Source organism: Abrus precatorius, unplaced genomic scaffold (genome assembly GCF_003935025.1).
Source record: "Abrus precatorius isolate BTA unplaced genomic scaffold, Abrus_2018 Scaffold3, whole genome shotgun sequence".
Lineage (NCBI taxonomy): Eukaryota > Viridiplantae > Streptophyta > Magnoliopsida > Fabales > Fabaceae > Abrus > Abrus precatorius.
Genome location: NW_020874373.1, coordinates 23,058,735 through 23,072,274, shown reverse-complemented (window position 1 = coordinate 23,072,274; position 13,540 = coordinate 23,058,735). Strand labels below are relative to the sequence as shown.

Below are 13,540 nucleotides of genomic sequence, written 5' to 3'. Positions count from 1 at the left end.
TCAAATGGTTCCACTTCTAGGATGTTGGTTAATGGCAGCTCATGTCTTCTTGAAATATTTCCAGTTCTTTGGCATTTATCACAGTTTTCCACATACTTCTTGGCATCTTTGAAAAGTGTAGGCCAAAAGAAACCTGCTTGCAAAACTTTTGCAGCAGTCCTTGAACTTGCATGGTGGCCTCCATATTCTGAATTGTGACAATGCCATAGTATCTCAGCTTGCTCACTTTGTGGAATGCATCTTCTAATTAACCCATCTATTCCAATTTTGAACAGGTATGGGTCTTCCCACACATAGAATTTGCTGTCATGTAAGAACTTCTTCTTTTGCTGCCAAGTAAACCTCTTTGGAATGAATTGAGTGGCTTTAAAATTTACAATGTCAGCAAACCAAGGCATGTTTTCCACTGCAAACAGCTTTTCATCTAGAAATTCTTCATTTATTTCCAATGATTCAGTGGTTAAACTCTCCAAAGGAAGTCTGGACAAGTGGTCAGCAACACTGTTTTCTTTCCCTTTCTTGTCTTTGATTTCTAGCTCAAATTCTTGGAGGAGTAGAATCCATCTTAATAATCTGGGCTTTGCATCCTGTTTTGTCAAAAGATATTTAAGAGCAGCATGATCAGTGTATACAATCACTTTTGAACCCATTAAATATGATCTGAACTTATCAAAAGCATGTACAACAGCTAAAAGTTCTTTTTCTGTTGTTGTGTAATTCACTTGTGCAGGATTTAACACTTTGCTTGAATAATAGATAGCATGTAATTTCCTATCTTTCCTCTGTCCTAAAACAGCACCCACTGCACTATCACTTGCATCACACATGAGTTCAAAAGGTAATTTCCAATCTGGTTTTGCAAGAATAGGTGCAGAAATCAGTTTCTCTTTTAAAACAGAAAATGCATGCAAACAATTATCATCAAATATGAAATCTGCATCTTTTGCAAGTAGATTACTCAAGGGTTTAGCAATCTTGGAAAAATCTTTTATGAATCTTCTATAAAAACCAGCATGTCCTAAAAAACTTCTAACTCCCTTAACATTGACAGGTGGAGGCAATTTACTAATGACTTCTATTTTAGCTTGGTCCACCTCCATTCCTTTCTCTGAAATTTTATGACCAAGGACAATGCCTTCTTGTACCATGAAATGACACTTCTCCCAATTTAACACAAGGTTAGTATCTTGACATCTATGCAAAACAGTGGATAGATTAGCTAAACAATCATCAAAAGAATCACCAAAAACAGAGAAATCGTCCATGAACACTTCTATGATGTTTTCTACCATATCAGAAAAAATAGAAAGCATGCATCTTTGGAAAGTGGCAGGGGCATTACACAAACCAAATGGCATTCTCCTATATGCAAAGACTCCAAATGGACATGTAAATGCAGTTTTCTCTTGATCTAAAGGATCTACAGCTATTTGATTATATCCTGAATACCCATCAAGAAAACAATAAAATGAATGTCCAGCAAGTCTTTCTAACATTTGATCTGCAAATGGTAGTGGAAAATGGTCTTTTCTAGTTGCATCATTTAATTTTCTATAGTCTATGCACATTCTCCATCCAGTCACAGTCCTAGTAGGGACAAGTTCGTTCTTTTCATTAGGTACCACTGTCATACCACCTTTCTTTGGAACAACTTGGACTGGACTTACCCAATTGCTGTCAGAAATTGGGTATATTATTCCTGCATCTAACAGCTTTATGATCTCTTTTTTAACTACCTCTTTCATGGCTGGGTTTAACCTCCTTTGTGGCTGCATAACAGGTTTGAAATTCTCTTCAAATAAAATTCTGTGCTTACAAAATGAAGGATTTATACCTTTCAGGTCTGCAATACTCCAGCCAATTGCAGATTTGTGTTCTCTCAAAATTCTGAGCAATTTTTCCTCTTGTTCTTCCTTAAGTTCATTATTGATGATGACTGGATTTTCATGATTCTCATCCAGAAATGCATACCGCAGGTGTGAAGGGAGTTGTTTCAGTTCTAGCCTTTGCTTTTCCTCTTCTTTATCATCCTTTTCTAGCTTCTCCTTCACTGAATTTTCTGCAGATTTTTGAATTGGCAGAGCTTCTAGTTGCTGCTGCACTTCCTTAATGTATTCTTCATGCAGAAGTTCAGATTTGTTGCTCCCTGCAGATATTATTTGTTCTAACACAGCAAATTCATCAATTTCATTAATATGGCGTTGTGTAATGAAAGCATCCAGTATATCTACCTTCATACATGTGCTATCTTAAATTGGATATTTTAAAGCTTCAAACACATTAAACACTACCTTCTCATCTTGAACTCTAAGCATAAGTTCACCTTTCTGCACATCTATTAAAGCTCTCCCTGTTGCAAGAAATGGTCTCCCTAGGATCAAAGGAATGTTAGAATCCACCTCCATGTCCAGAATTACAAAATCTGCAGGAAAAATGAACTTGTCAACTTTAACTAATAAATCTTCAACAACTCCATATGGATAAGTGTATGATCTATCAGCTAGCTGCAGTGTAATGTTGGTGGGCTTCACTTCCTCTATGCCAAGTTTCTGCAGAACAGCCAATGGCATCAGATTTATGCTTGCTCCCAAGTCACACAATGCTCTTCCCACAGTGCAGTTTCCTATTTCACAAGGAATGCTAAATGATCCAAGATCTTTCAGCTTTTGAGGAAGCTTTCTCTTGAGAATGGCACTGCACTCCTCTGTCAAAGGTACTGTTTTGTCATGCTCTAGCTTTCTTTTTTTGGAAAGTAGTTCTTTCATAAACTTTGCATATGAGGGCATTTGCTCCAAAGCTTCTGCAAAAGAAATGTTGATTTGTAATTTCTTAAAGACATTCATAAACCTTTCAAATTGTTCCTCTTGTTTAGGATTTTGGACTCTTTGAGGATAAGGCAGCCTCTTGTATTTTTCTGGGTCTATTGGCTTATAAGCTTCTTCAAAGAGTTGCTTTTTGGTTTTCCTTTCAGAATTCATGGGAACTTTTTCTTTTTCTTCTGAATGGTCTTTCTTTAATAGCTTAAAATTTCCTTGTTGCAGATCTTGTTCAATGTTTCTTTCTGCTACATCATTTACTTTCTTTTCTGCTGGTGTAGGGCTTGCAACTACAGCTCCACTCCTTGTAGTTATAGCTTTACATTGCTCTTTAGGATTGATTACTGTATTGCTTGGAAATCTTCCTTCATCCCTGCTGGATAATTGTTCAGCTAATTGTCCAATCTGTGTCTCTAGTTTCTTCATGGAAGCTTCTTGGTTTTTGAAGCTTGTTTGAGTCACCTTCATGAATTGCAGCATAGTTTCTTCCATCTCAGTCAACCTCTCATTCATAGGTCTGGAAAATTTCTGATTTCCTTGAGGTTGAGTGGATGAATTCCTCTGAAAATAAGGCTGTTGTGTTGCTGGACCTGCATTAGAAAAAGGCAAAGTTGAGTTAGAATTCTTTGCAGCAGAATATTGATTATTCCAATTAGAATACTGCTGAGTTCTATTATTCGAAAATTGAAATCCAAGGGGATATGATGGCTGTGGTCTCTGAAAATTATTCATATAATTCACTTGCTCTTGTGGTTCACTTGTGGATGCCTCACATGCACCATTTGCATGGTTTCCTCCACAAAAGTCACAACTTAGCTGACTGGTAGGCATACTCCTTGTTTGCAGATTGTTGATTTGTTGTGTTAAGGTAGCTAATTGTTTTGAAAACATTTGATTTTGTAGCTGATTTTGTGCAAGAAAAGTTTCCAGAACTTTAGCTTCGTGACCAGAGTTTCTTCCTTGGTTCCTTGAGTTTGAATTCTGATACATTGAAGATGCCATCATGTGAATAATCCTTTGAGCTTCTTCCAAGGACTTTGTATTTAATGAACCTCCAGCAGCAGCATCAACCATTGTTCTTGTTACTGCATTCATCCCATTATAAAAAGTCTCTAATTGCGTCCAATCTGGAATACAATGATGTGGACACCTTCTAAGCAGTTCTTTGTATCTTTCCCATGCTTCATACAATGATTCTCCTTCTTGCTGCAGAAAAGATGTAATTTCTCCTCTCAACTTAGCAGCTTTGGATGAAGGGAAGTACTTAATTAAAAACTTATTCACAAGTTCTGTCCAGGTTGTGATGCTTCCTTGTGGTTGAGCTTGTAACCAACATTTTGCTGTATCTCTCAAGGAAAAAGGAAATAGTCTTAATCTGATAGCTTCTTCACTAACTCCATTCATTCTTATGGTGTCACATAGCTGCAGAAAATTTGAAATATGCAGGTTAGGATCATCAGAATTTCCTCCAGCAAACTGATCCTGTTGGACTAAATGTAGTAGGGCAGGTTTAATCTCAAAATGGTTGGCTTGAATAGTTGGCCTAATTATAGAAGAGTTAAAACCTTGCATGTTAGAAATAGCATAGTCCCCTAATGTTCTAAATCTGTTCTGTTCTGCCATTTCTATTGCTGGATTTGGTTGTCTCAAGGGTGTAGATGTTCTTTTCACTCTAGGATTACTCTGAGATTCTGGAGAATGGACAGCTTCTAACTCACTATCACTCCCTATGGCTTTTTCTGCTCTAGACTCTTTTCTCAATCTTCTCAAAGTTATGTCTATGTCAGGTTCAAAGACCAGAATTGATTTATTCTTGTTTTTACCACGCATATACAAATCAGTTTGAAGCAGAATTAGACTACAATTGATACTCAGAAATGTACAACAGAATTCATGCAAAATCTATCAGTAAAAGCATATAGAAACTTAAATCTAGCAGTTGCAGAATTGTAAAATCATGTACAAATATGCAGAATGACAATTATAACTATGAAGAACAATGAAAACTGAAATTATGCAGATAACAAAGATGTAAAAATTCTATGCAGCAGACAGAAATATTATGCAGAATATTACACAAGGTGCAGTAAAATTATGCAGAAAGCAATTTGAAAGCAAAGCAACAAATTAAATGCTCAATCTAGTTATTTTTCTACTACTAATGATATTGAAATGCAAAATTCTCCGGCAATGGCGCCAAAAACTTGTTGTTAGCAATCTACACTAACAAGTGCACTAGGATTGCAGCAAGTGATGAGTAAATTTAAGATCCAAATATTGTCTCCACAGGGAATTTAGATTCAAGTATCACTTCATAGAATTATAACCATTTAAGCTTTTTCGAAATTGTAAGGAGAGTGGTAACATCTAATAACAGCAAACTGGAACAATTAAAAGTAAAATGAACTTGCAGAAAACAAAACAATGAACACACAGTTATGTGATAACAGAGGGAGAAACCATAGCTAGGGAATTGCTTCACCAAAACTCCAATGTGTAATCAATAAAGTTCTGAATTAACAAGCAATTGGAAAGAATGACAATCAGTTTCACATTATACTATTCAGAGGTTAATTCCTTAACTCAGTGAACCTAACATTCAGTTAAACCATTCTAATTCCTTAGATCTAATTCAATTCAATGTTGCTTTAAGTGTAAGAAACCAAAAGATTGCAAGATCAAAGTTCCTTATCCCTAAGAAAACTAAAATCTCGGTGATTGGTTCAGATCTGAAGAACAAATTCAATTTCCATTGACAAAGGTTCCTCTGAATTTAGTTAATCAAATTTCCATTCAATTTCCACGTGAAGTTCAGAATCAACACTCAATCTATTCCAAAGCTTGAAATCCAGATCCAAATCAATTCAACATGTTCATTTCAGATCTACAATCCCTAACTATGAACGAATTACACAGCCATGGCAGCAGAAGAAGAAAAAGAAAGAGAAGAAGAGAAGGAGAAACTCAGAAACGCCATGGAAGCTTGCTCCACTTCAATTCCTCTTCGTGAAGCTCCGAGATCTAAATCCCCACTCCTCTCTCTCACTTCCTCTAACTAGAAACTAACTAAAAAAACTGAAAATGAACAGAATCCCTTTTTTCTGGATCGCTTTTGGTATTTATAAAATTTCCCAGATTTTCACGTCATCACTTTTATGAGAAATAGTAGTTACGCAGAGAGTTTTTGGTTGCGCGTTAACACTTTTCCCAGAAATAGTGGCCACGCGCATTTTTCTGATATTGAGAGCTCTCTGGAACTATCACTCTTGATGATAAAAGTGACAACGCAAAGCCAAGGTAGATGCGCGTTATCACTTTTTCTGATAAAAGTGACTACGCGCAGCTCGCCAAGTTGAAGACTCTCTGGAACGATCACTTTTGATGACAATAGTGGTTACGCAGAGCTTTCCTGATATTTTGCCTCTCTGGAACTATCACTTTTAATAATAAAAGTGGTAACGCCCGGGCTTCACTTCTTCTTTGAGCTCTGAAGTGATCACTTTCACTGACAATAGTGATCACGCCCAGTCTGCAATTTCTTATTCTTGAGTTTTTGGAGTCCAGACTTGCTTCTTTCCTCTTCCTTGTCATCAAACTGACATGAATATGATCCTTGCTCAATTTATTCCTACAAAAACAAGATTAAAAACTTAATTCCTAAGCAAAAATTTCACAATTGCTAAAATAACTACATATGTAAATAAAATTCAATTCCTTCTCTTTTTCTAAGTTTTTCTGCTTTCTTTATATATTTTTCTTATCATTTGTGTTAGAATTATGCTAAAATATCAGTCAAAATATGGATTCATCAAATACCAAATAGGTTATACTAACAAACAATAATCTCATGTTCTTGAAAACAAGAATACAAGAACATACAACATAAATGAACTCGTCTTATACACCAGTCTAGTCAAGCGGAAGTTTTGGTGAAACAACTCCCTAGCTATGTTTTCCACATCTGTTAATCCCACATTTGCATGTTTATTGTTTTGTTTCTCTTTCTGATTTCAATATCTGTCACTTTTATTTCTAAACTCAATCTGACATCTGTGAAGCTCAACTAATTGTGGCCTTGTGAAGTGATAATTGAACACTTTTATTCCCTGAGAATGATACTTGGGACTCTAACACAGTTCTATCATTTTTATAACTTGCTACAGCATCACTAGTACACTTGCTAGTCAAATTAACTTCTCTTTAGAAGTGTGACACTCTATACCCCAGTGTATCTCTATAACTATTTACAATAATTCCTTCTATCACTTAGTACCCATCATACACTTCCTTTCATCACATTCTTATTATTCAATTAAAAAGATTGTGCTTAGTAAAATACTTCCACACTAAGTTTATGCAACACATATATTATGAAATACAACACAATCATTCAAAATCAACCGAACATATATCATCAACTTTCTAGAACAGATTAGTATCATTCAAACATGCCTTTCAAACACAACAAAGAATTCATAACAATAATCTAATAAGCATGAAAATATATACTATGTGTAATGGCAAAAAAAGTTCTTCTTACCTCGAAATGAAGGTTTTGGAAAGGGATTTATAGAGGATCTCATTCAATGAACTTTCCTTTGAACTTTGGAGGATTGTGTTTTGTTAATGACAAAAATCCTCGATACTCAGCAGGCTTAGCATCTCTATCATGAACTAGGGCCTCTAACACTTGTGTCATGTGTGTCAGGATTTCATTTGTAGCTCTAACAGATAGCCATATTTCTAATTTAAGAAAGGAATCAATTATACATTCATTAGCAAACTATCATTCACATACATAAACATGTACACAATTAAGTCAAACAATTCACACCAATCTCTATTTAGAATACCAAATAGGTTATACTAACAAACAATCATCTCATGTTCTTACAAAACAAGAATACAAGAACATACAACACAAATGAACTAGTCTTATACACCAGTCTGGTCAAGTTGAAGTGCTTTGATACCAAAAAATTGTGATGCTTTGAAATAATGAGTCATTTTCCATATTTATAAAATATTTATAATTCTAATTCAATTGTTAATTAGACCCTTTTTATTCGTGATACGAGAAAACCTAACCAAATTTTAAAACTTTCATTTTGCATCGTTTCAATTTGTAACACCCATATTTTTGTTATTTATTAATTTTGTTTTGTATAATAATTGTTAATTCATGTTGTTTGAAATTATAAGAGTTTTAGGTGTGTGAGTTGCAGGATTTCTCACTGTAGTGAGATGTGTCTCGCTGTAGTGAGAAATGAGCATCCAGAATCAGGCTCTCTGACGCTCTCTCGCTGTAGCGAGGATGCTCTCGCTATAGCTAGAATGACAGGCAGCAAAGGAAAATTTCGTTTAGTTTTTTTTGCTGCAGCGAGAATGTTGTGAGTTAAGGGGTATTTATGGGTTTCCAAGTAGAGAAACTTGTATTACAATCCAAGTTACGACCCTTCTCCATTTACTCTTACCTCTCTCCTCTTTCCTTAGAAAAATCTTTGAAAAGCTTCTATCTTTCTTCGATCTAAGCTTGGGAGTTCACTTTTCTTACTCCTTGGTAAGTTCTTGAAGCTTGGTTCTCCATTCTTTTAGTTATTTTCTTGTTTTTTCTTCTCTAAATAGGATCTCTAATGATATTTAGGAAGAACCCAACCTTCTGAGCAAGACCTCTCAAAAACTCTATACTAAACTTCCATTTCAAGGTAAGGAGAGCTCAATCTTGTTACTGAGAACATGGTATTTTTGTGGTCATGAAAATGTTGCGATGTAATGCATGATTGTGAACATATGTTTGATGAAAACATGTTTTTGTTGTGTTTGAAGATGTGTATGATTTTTATTTTGAGCATATATGTATGTATGTTATAGATTGAGTCTGGGGGTGACCTACCTTCGGCAATGATTGATTGATGTATGATTTAATAACGAACTAGAAAAAAATAGAGAGATAAAATGATGAATAATGTTAGTAGAAAATAATGAGATTGAGCCATAATGACTAATGAGAAGAGTAGATCCATAATGAGAAATCTAGAAATAAGATGAAAAATATGGAAAGAGAAGTGAAATGAGGAAGGAACATGATAAGGACAAGTATGGATAATTGATTGATGAATCCATATTTTTATTGATATTTTAGCATAATTCTAGCTCATTTAATAAGGAAAATATATGAAGAAAGCAGAAAAACTCAGAAAAAGAGAATGATTGAAAGTTTTATTTTAATTTATAGTTATTTTTGCATTTGTAGAATTTATGCTTAGTTCTTAAGGAATTTATCTTGTTTTGAAGGAATAAGCTGAGCAAAAGTCATGGAAATGGAGAATCAATGGGAAGGAAGAGGAAGAATGGCAATGTTGGACTCTCAAAATACAAGAATTATGGGTTGCAGCCTGGGCGTGATCACTATTGTTAGTGAAAGTGATCATTCCAGAGCCTAAAGGAGAAGAACAGCCTGTGCGTAATCACTTTTATTTACAAGAGTGAGCGTTGCCAGTGTGCATTATCACTTTCGTCAATGAAAGTGAGCGTTCCAGAGAAGACTTCATTCCTGAGGAGCTGCGCGTTGTCACTTTCGCCAACGAAAGTGAGCGTTCCAGAGGCACTTGTATCTTCCAGAGGCACTTGTATCAGGACAGCTTGCGCGTGGTTACTATTACTCACGAAAGTGATCACGCGCAATCCTTGACCTTCTGCGTTGCCACTATTATGAATAAAAGTGAATGTTCCAGAGAAGCCTTCAACTCTGCAAGTTGCGCGTGGTTACTCTTGCTCTTGAAAGTGAACACGCGCACTACATAAAGCTTCTGCGTGGTTACTCTTGTGAAGAAAAGTGACAACGCGCAGAACTGGGGTTTCTATATATACATGATTGAAAAGACATAGGGAGTGATAGTGAGTTAGAAGCTGTCCATTCTCCAGAATCTCAGAGTAATCCTAGAGTGAAAAGAACACCTACATCTTTGAGACAACTAAATTCAGAAATAGAGATGGCAGAACAAAATAGAATTAGAACATTAGGGGACTATGCAATTCCTAACATGCAAGGTTTTAACTCTTCTATAATCAGGCCAACTATTCAAGCCAACCATTTTGAGATTAAACCTGCCTTGTTACACTTAGTCCAACAAGATCAGTTTTCTGGTGGAAATTCTGATGATCCTAACTTACATATTTCAAATTTTCTACAGCTATGTGACACCATAAGAATAAATGGGGTTAGTGAAGAAGCCATCAGACTGAGACTATTTCCTTTTTCCTTGAGAGATAGAGCAAAATGCTGGTTACAAGCTCAACCACAAGGAAGCATTACAACCTGGACAGAACTTGTGAATAAGTTTTTAACCAAGTACTTCCCTCCATCCAAAGCTGCTAAGCTGAGAGGAGAAATTACATCCTTTGTTCAGCAAGATGGAGAATCATTGTATGAAGCTTGGGAAAGATACAAAGAACAGCTTAGAAGGTGTCCACATCATTGTATTCCAGATTGGATGCAATTAGAGACTTTTTATAATGGGATGAATGTAGTAACAAGAACAATGGTTGATGCTGCTGCTGGAGGTTCATTAAATACAAAGTCCTTGGAAGAAGCTCAGAGGATTATTGACATGATGGCATCTTCAATGTATCAGAATTCAAACTCAAGGAATCAAGGAAGAAACTCTGGTCATGAAGCTAAAGTTCTGGAAACTTTTCTTGCACAAAATCAGCTACAAAATTAAATGTTTTCAGAACAATTAGCTGCCTTAACACAAGAAATCAACAATCTGCAAACAGGGAGTATGCCTACCAGTCAGCTAAGTTGTGATTTTTGTGGAGGAAACCATGCAAATGGTGCATGTGAGGCATCCACAAGTGAACCACAAGAGCAAGTGAATTATATGAATAATTTTCAGAGACAACAACCATCATATCCCCCTGGATTTCAATTTTCGAATAATAGAACTCAGCAGTATTCTAATTGGAATAATCAATATTCTGCTGCAAAGAATTCTAATTCAAATTTGCCTTTTTCTAATGCAGGTCCAGCAACACAACAGCCTTATTTTCAGAGGAATTCATCCACTCAACCTCAAGGAAATCAGAAATTTTCCAGACCTATGAATGAGAGGTTGACTGAGATGGAAGAGACTATGCTGCAATTCATGAAGGTAACTCAAACAAGCTTCAAAAACCAAGAAGCTTCCATGAAGAAACTAGAGACACAGATTGGACAATTAGCTGAACAATTATCCAGCAGGGATGAAGGAAGATTTCCAAGCAATACAGTAATCAATCCTAAAGAGCAATGTCAAGCCATAACTACAAGGAGTGGAGCTGTAGTTGCAAGCCCTAAACCAGCAGAAAAGAAAGTGAATGATATAGCAGAAAGAAACATTGAACAAGATCTGCAACAAGGAAATTTTAAGCTATTGAAGAAAGACCATTCAGAAGAAAAAGAAAAAGTTCCCATGAATTCTGAAAGGAAAACCAAAAAGCAACTCTTTGAAGAAGCTTGTAAGCCAATAGACCCAGAAAAATACAAGAGGCTGCCTTATCCTCAAAGAGTCCAAAATCCTAAACAAGAGGAACAATTTGAAAGGTTTATGAATGTCTTTAAGAAATTACAAATTAACATTCCTTTTGCAGAAGCTTTGGAGCAAATGCCTTTATATGCAAAGTTCATGAAAGAACTACTTTCCAGAAAAAGGAAGCTAGAGCATGACAAAACAGTACCTTTGACAGAGGAGTGCAGTGCCATTCTTAAGAGAAAGCTTCCTCAAAAGTTGAAAGATCCTGGATCATTTAGCATTCCTTGTGAAATAGGAAACTGCACTGTGGGAAGAGCATTGTGTGACTTGGGAGCAAGCATAAATCTGATGCCATTAGCTGTTCTACAGAAACTTGGCATAGAGGAAGTGAAGCCTACCAACATTACACTGCAGCTAGCTGATAGATCATACACTTATTCATATGGAGTTGTTGAAGATTTATTAGTTAAAGTTGATAAGTTCATTTTTCCTACAGATTTTGTGATTCTGGACATGGAAGTGGATTCTAACATTCCTTTGATCCTAGGGAGGCCATTTCTTGCAACCGGAAGAGCTTTAATAGATGTGCAAAAAGGTGAACTTATGCTTCGAGTTCAAGATGAGAAGGTAATATTTAATGTGTTTGAAGCTTTAAAATATCCAGTTGAAGATAATACATGTATGAAGGTAGATATACTGGATGCTTTTATTACACAACACCATATGAAAGAATTTGATGAAATTGCTGTGTTAGAAGAGGTAATATCTGCAAGGAATGACAAATCTGAAACTCTGAATGAAGAAGATATCATGGAAATGCAGCAGCAATTGGAAGCTCTGCCAATTCAAAAACTTGCAGAAAATTTAGTGAAAGAAGAGCTGAAAAAGGATGATAAAGAAGAGGAAAGGCAAAGGCTAGAACTGAAACAACTCCCTTCACACTTGCGGTATGCATTTCTGGATGAGAATCATGAAAATCCAGTCATCATCAACAATGAACTTAAGGAAGAACAAGAGGAAAAATTGCCCAGAATTTTGAGAGAACACAAATCTGCAATTGGCTGGAGTATTGCAGATCTGAAAGGTATAAATCCCTCATTTTGTAAGCACAGAATTTTATTTGAAGAGAATTTTAAACCTGTTGTGCAGCCACAAAGGAGGTTAAACCCAGCCATGAAAGAGGTAGTTAAAAAAGAGGTCATAAAGCTGTTAGATGCAGGAATAATATACCCTATTTCTGATAGCAATTGGGTAAGTCCAGTCCAAGTTGTTCCAAAGAAAGGTGGTATGACAGTTGTACCTAATGAAAAGAATGAACTTGTCCCCACGAGGACTGTGACTGGATGGAGAATGTGCATAGACTATAGGAAATTAAATGATGCAACCAGAAAAGATCATTTACCACTACCATTTGCAGATCAAATGCTAGAAAGACTTGCTGGACATTCATTTTATTGTTTTCTTGTTGGCTATTCAGGATATAATCAAATAGCTGTAGATCCTTTAGATCAAGAGAAAACTGCATTTACATGTCCATTTGGAGTCTTTGCATATAGGAAAATGTCATTTGGTTTGTGTAATGCCCCTGCCACTTTCCAAAGATGCATGCTTTCTATTTTTTCTGATTTGGTAGAAAACATCATAGAAGTGTTCATGGATGATTTCTCTGTTTTTGGTGATTCTTTTGATGATTGTTTAGCTAATCTATCCACTGTTTTGCAGAGATCACGTATTCCTTTGCCGGTAAGCAAAAGGGGACCAAAAGAGATAAAAAATGGAACTTGGACTAAAGGCACGAGAAACTGCCAGAAGGGGAGAAGGTGGTGAGAAAGCCTTCCTTTGAGTCCTTGTAGTGATATTCAAGGAGTTTCTGTGGCCTGAGACAAGTTTCGCATGTATTCCTTTTCCGGAAAGCAAAAGGGGGACCAAAAGAGACCAAAAGTGCAACTTGGGTCCAGAGGTGCCAGAAAGTGCCAGAAGGGGATAATGTGATGAGAAAGCCTTCCTTTGAGTCCTTAGAGTGATATTCAAGGAGTTTCACTCGCCTAAGACGAGTTTCGCACGTGTTCCTTTAACAGTAAGCAAAAGGGGACCAAAAGAGACCAAAACTAGAACTTGGGTCAAAAGGTTCGAGAAAGTTCCAGAAGGGGAGAAGGTGGTGAGAAAGCATTCCTTTGAGTCCTAGGAGTCATTTTCAAGGAGTTTCAGTGG

The 13,540-nt window shown here is 36.2% G+C and overlaps 2 non-coding genes across 2 annotated transcripts; one reads left to right on the top strand and one right to left on the bottom strand.

Moving 5' to 3' along the window:
• Positions 1-3,948: 3,948 nt before the first annotated feature.
• On the top strand, positions 3,949-4,055 carry LOC113863993. The gene has a single exon (XR_003504603.1). It is a non-coding gene; the product is annotated as a small nucleolar RNA R71 (small nucleolar RNA).
• Positions 4,056-10,192: 6,137 nt separating this feature from the next.
• On the bottom strand, positions 10,193-10,299 carry LOC113864137. Its single transcript, XR_003504740.1, has one exon. It is a non-coding gene; the product is annotated as a small nucleolar RNA R71 (small nucleolar RNA).
• Between the last annotated feature and the right edge of the window lie 3,241 nt (positions 10,300-13,540).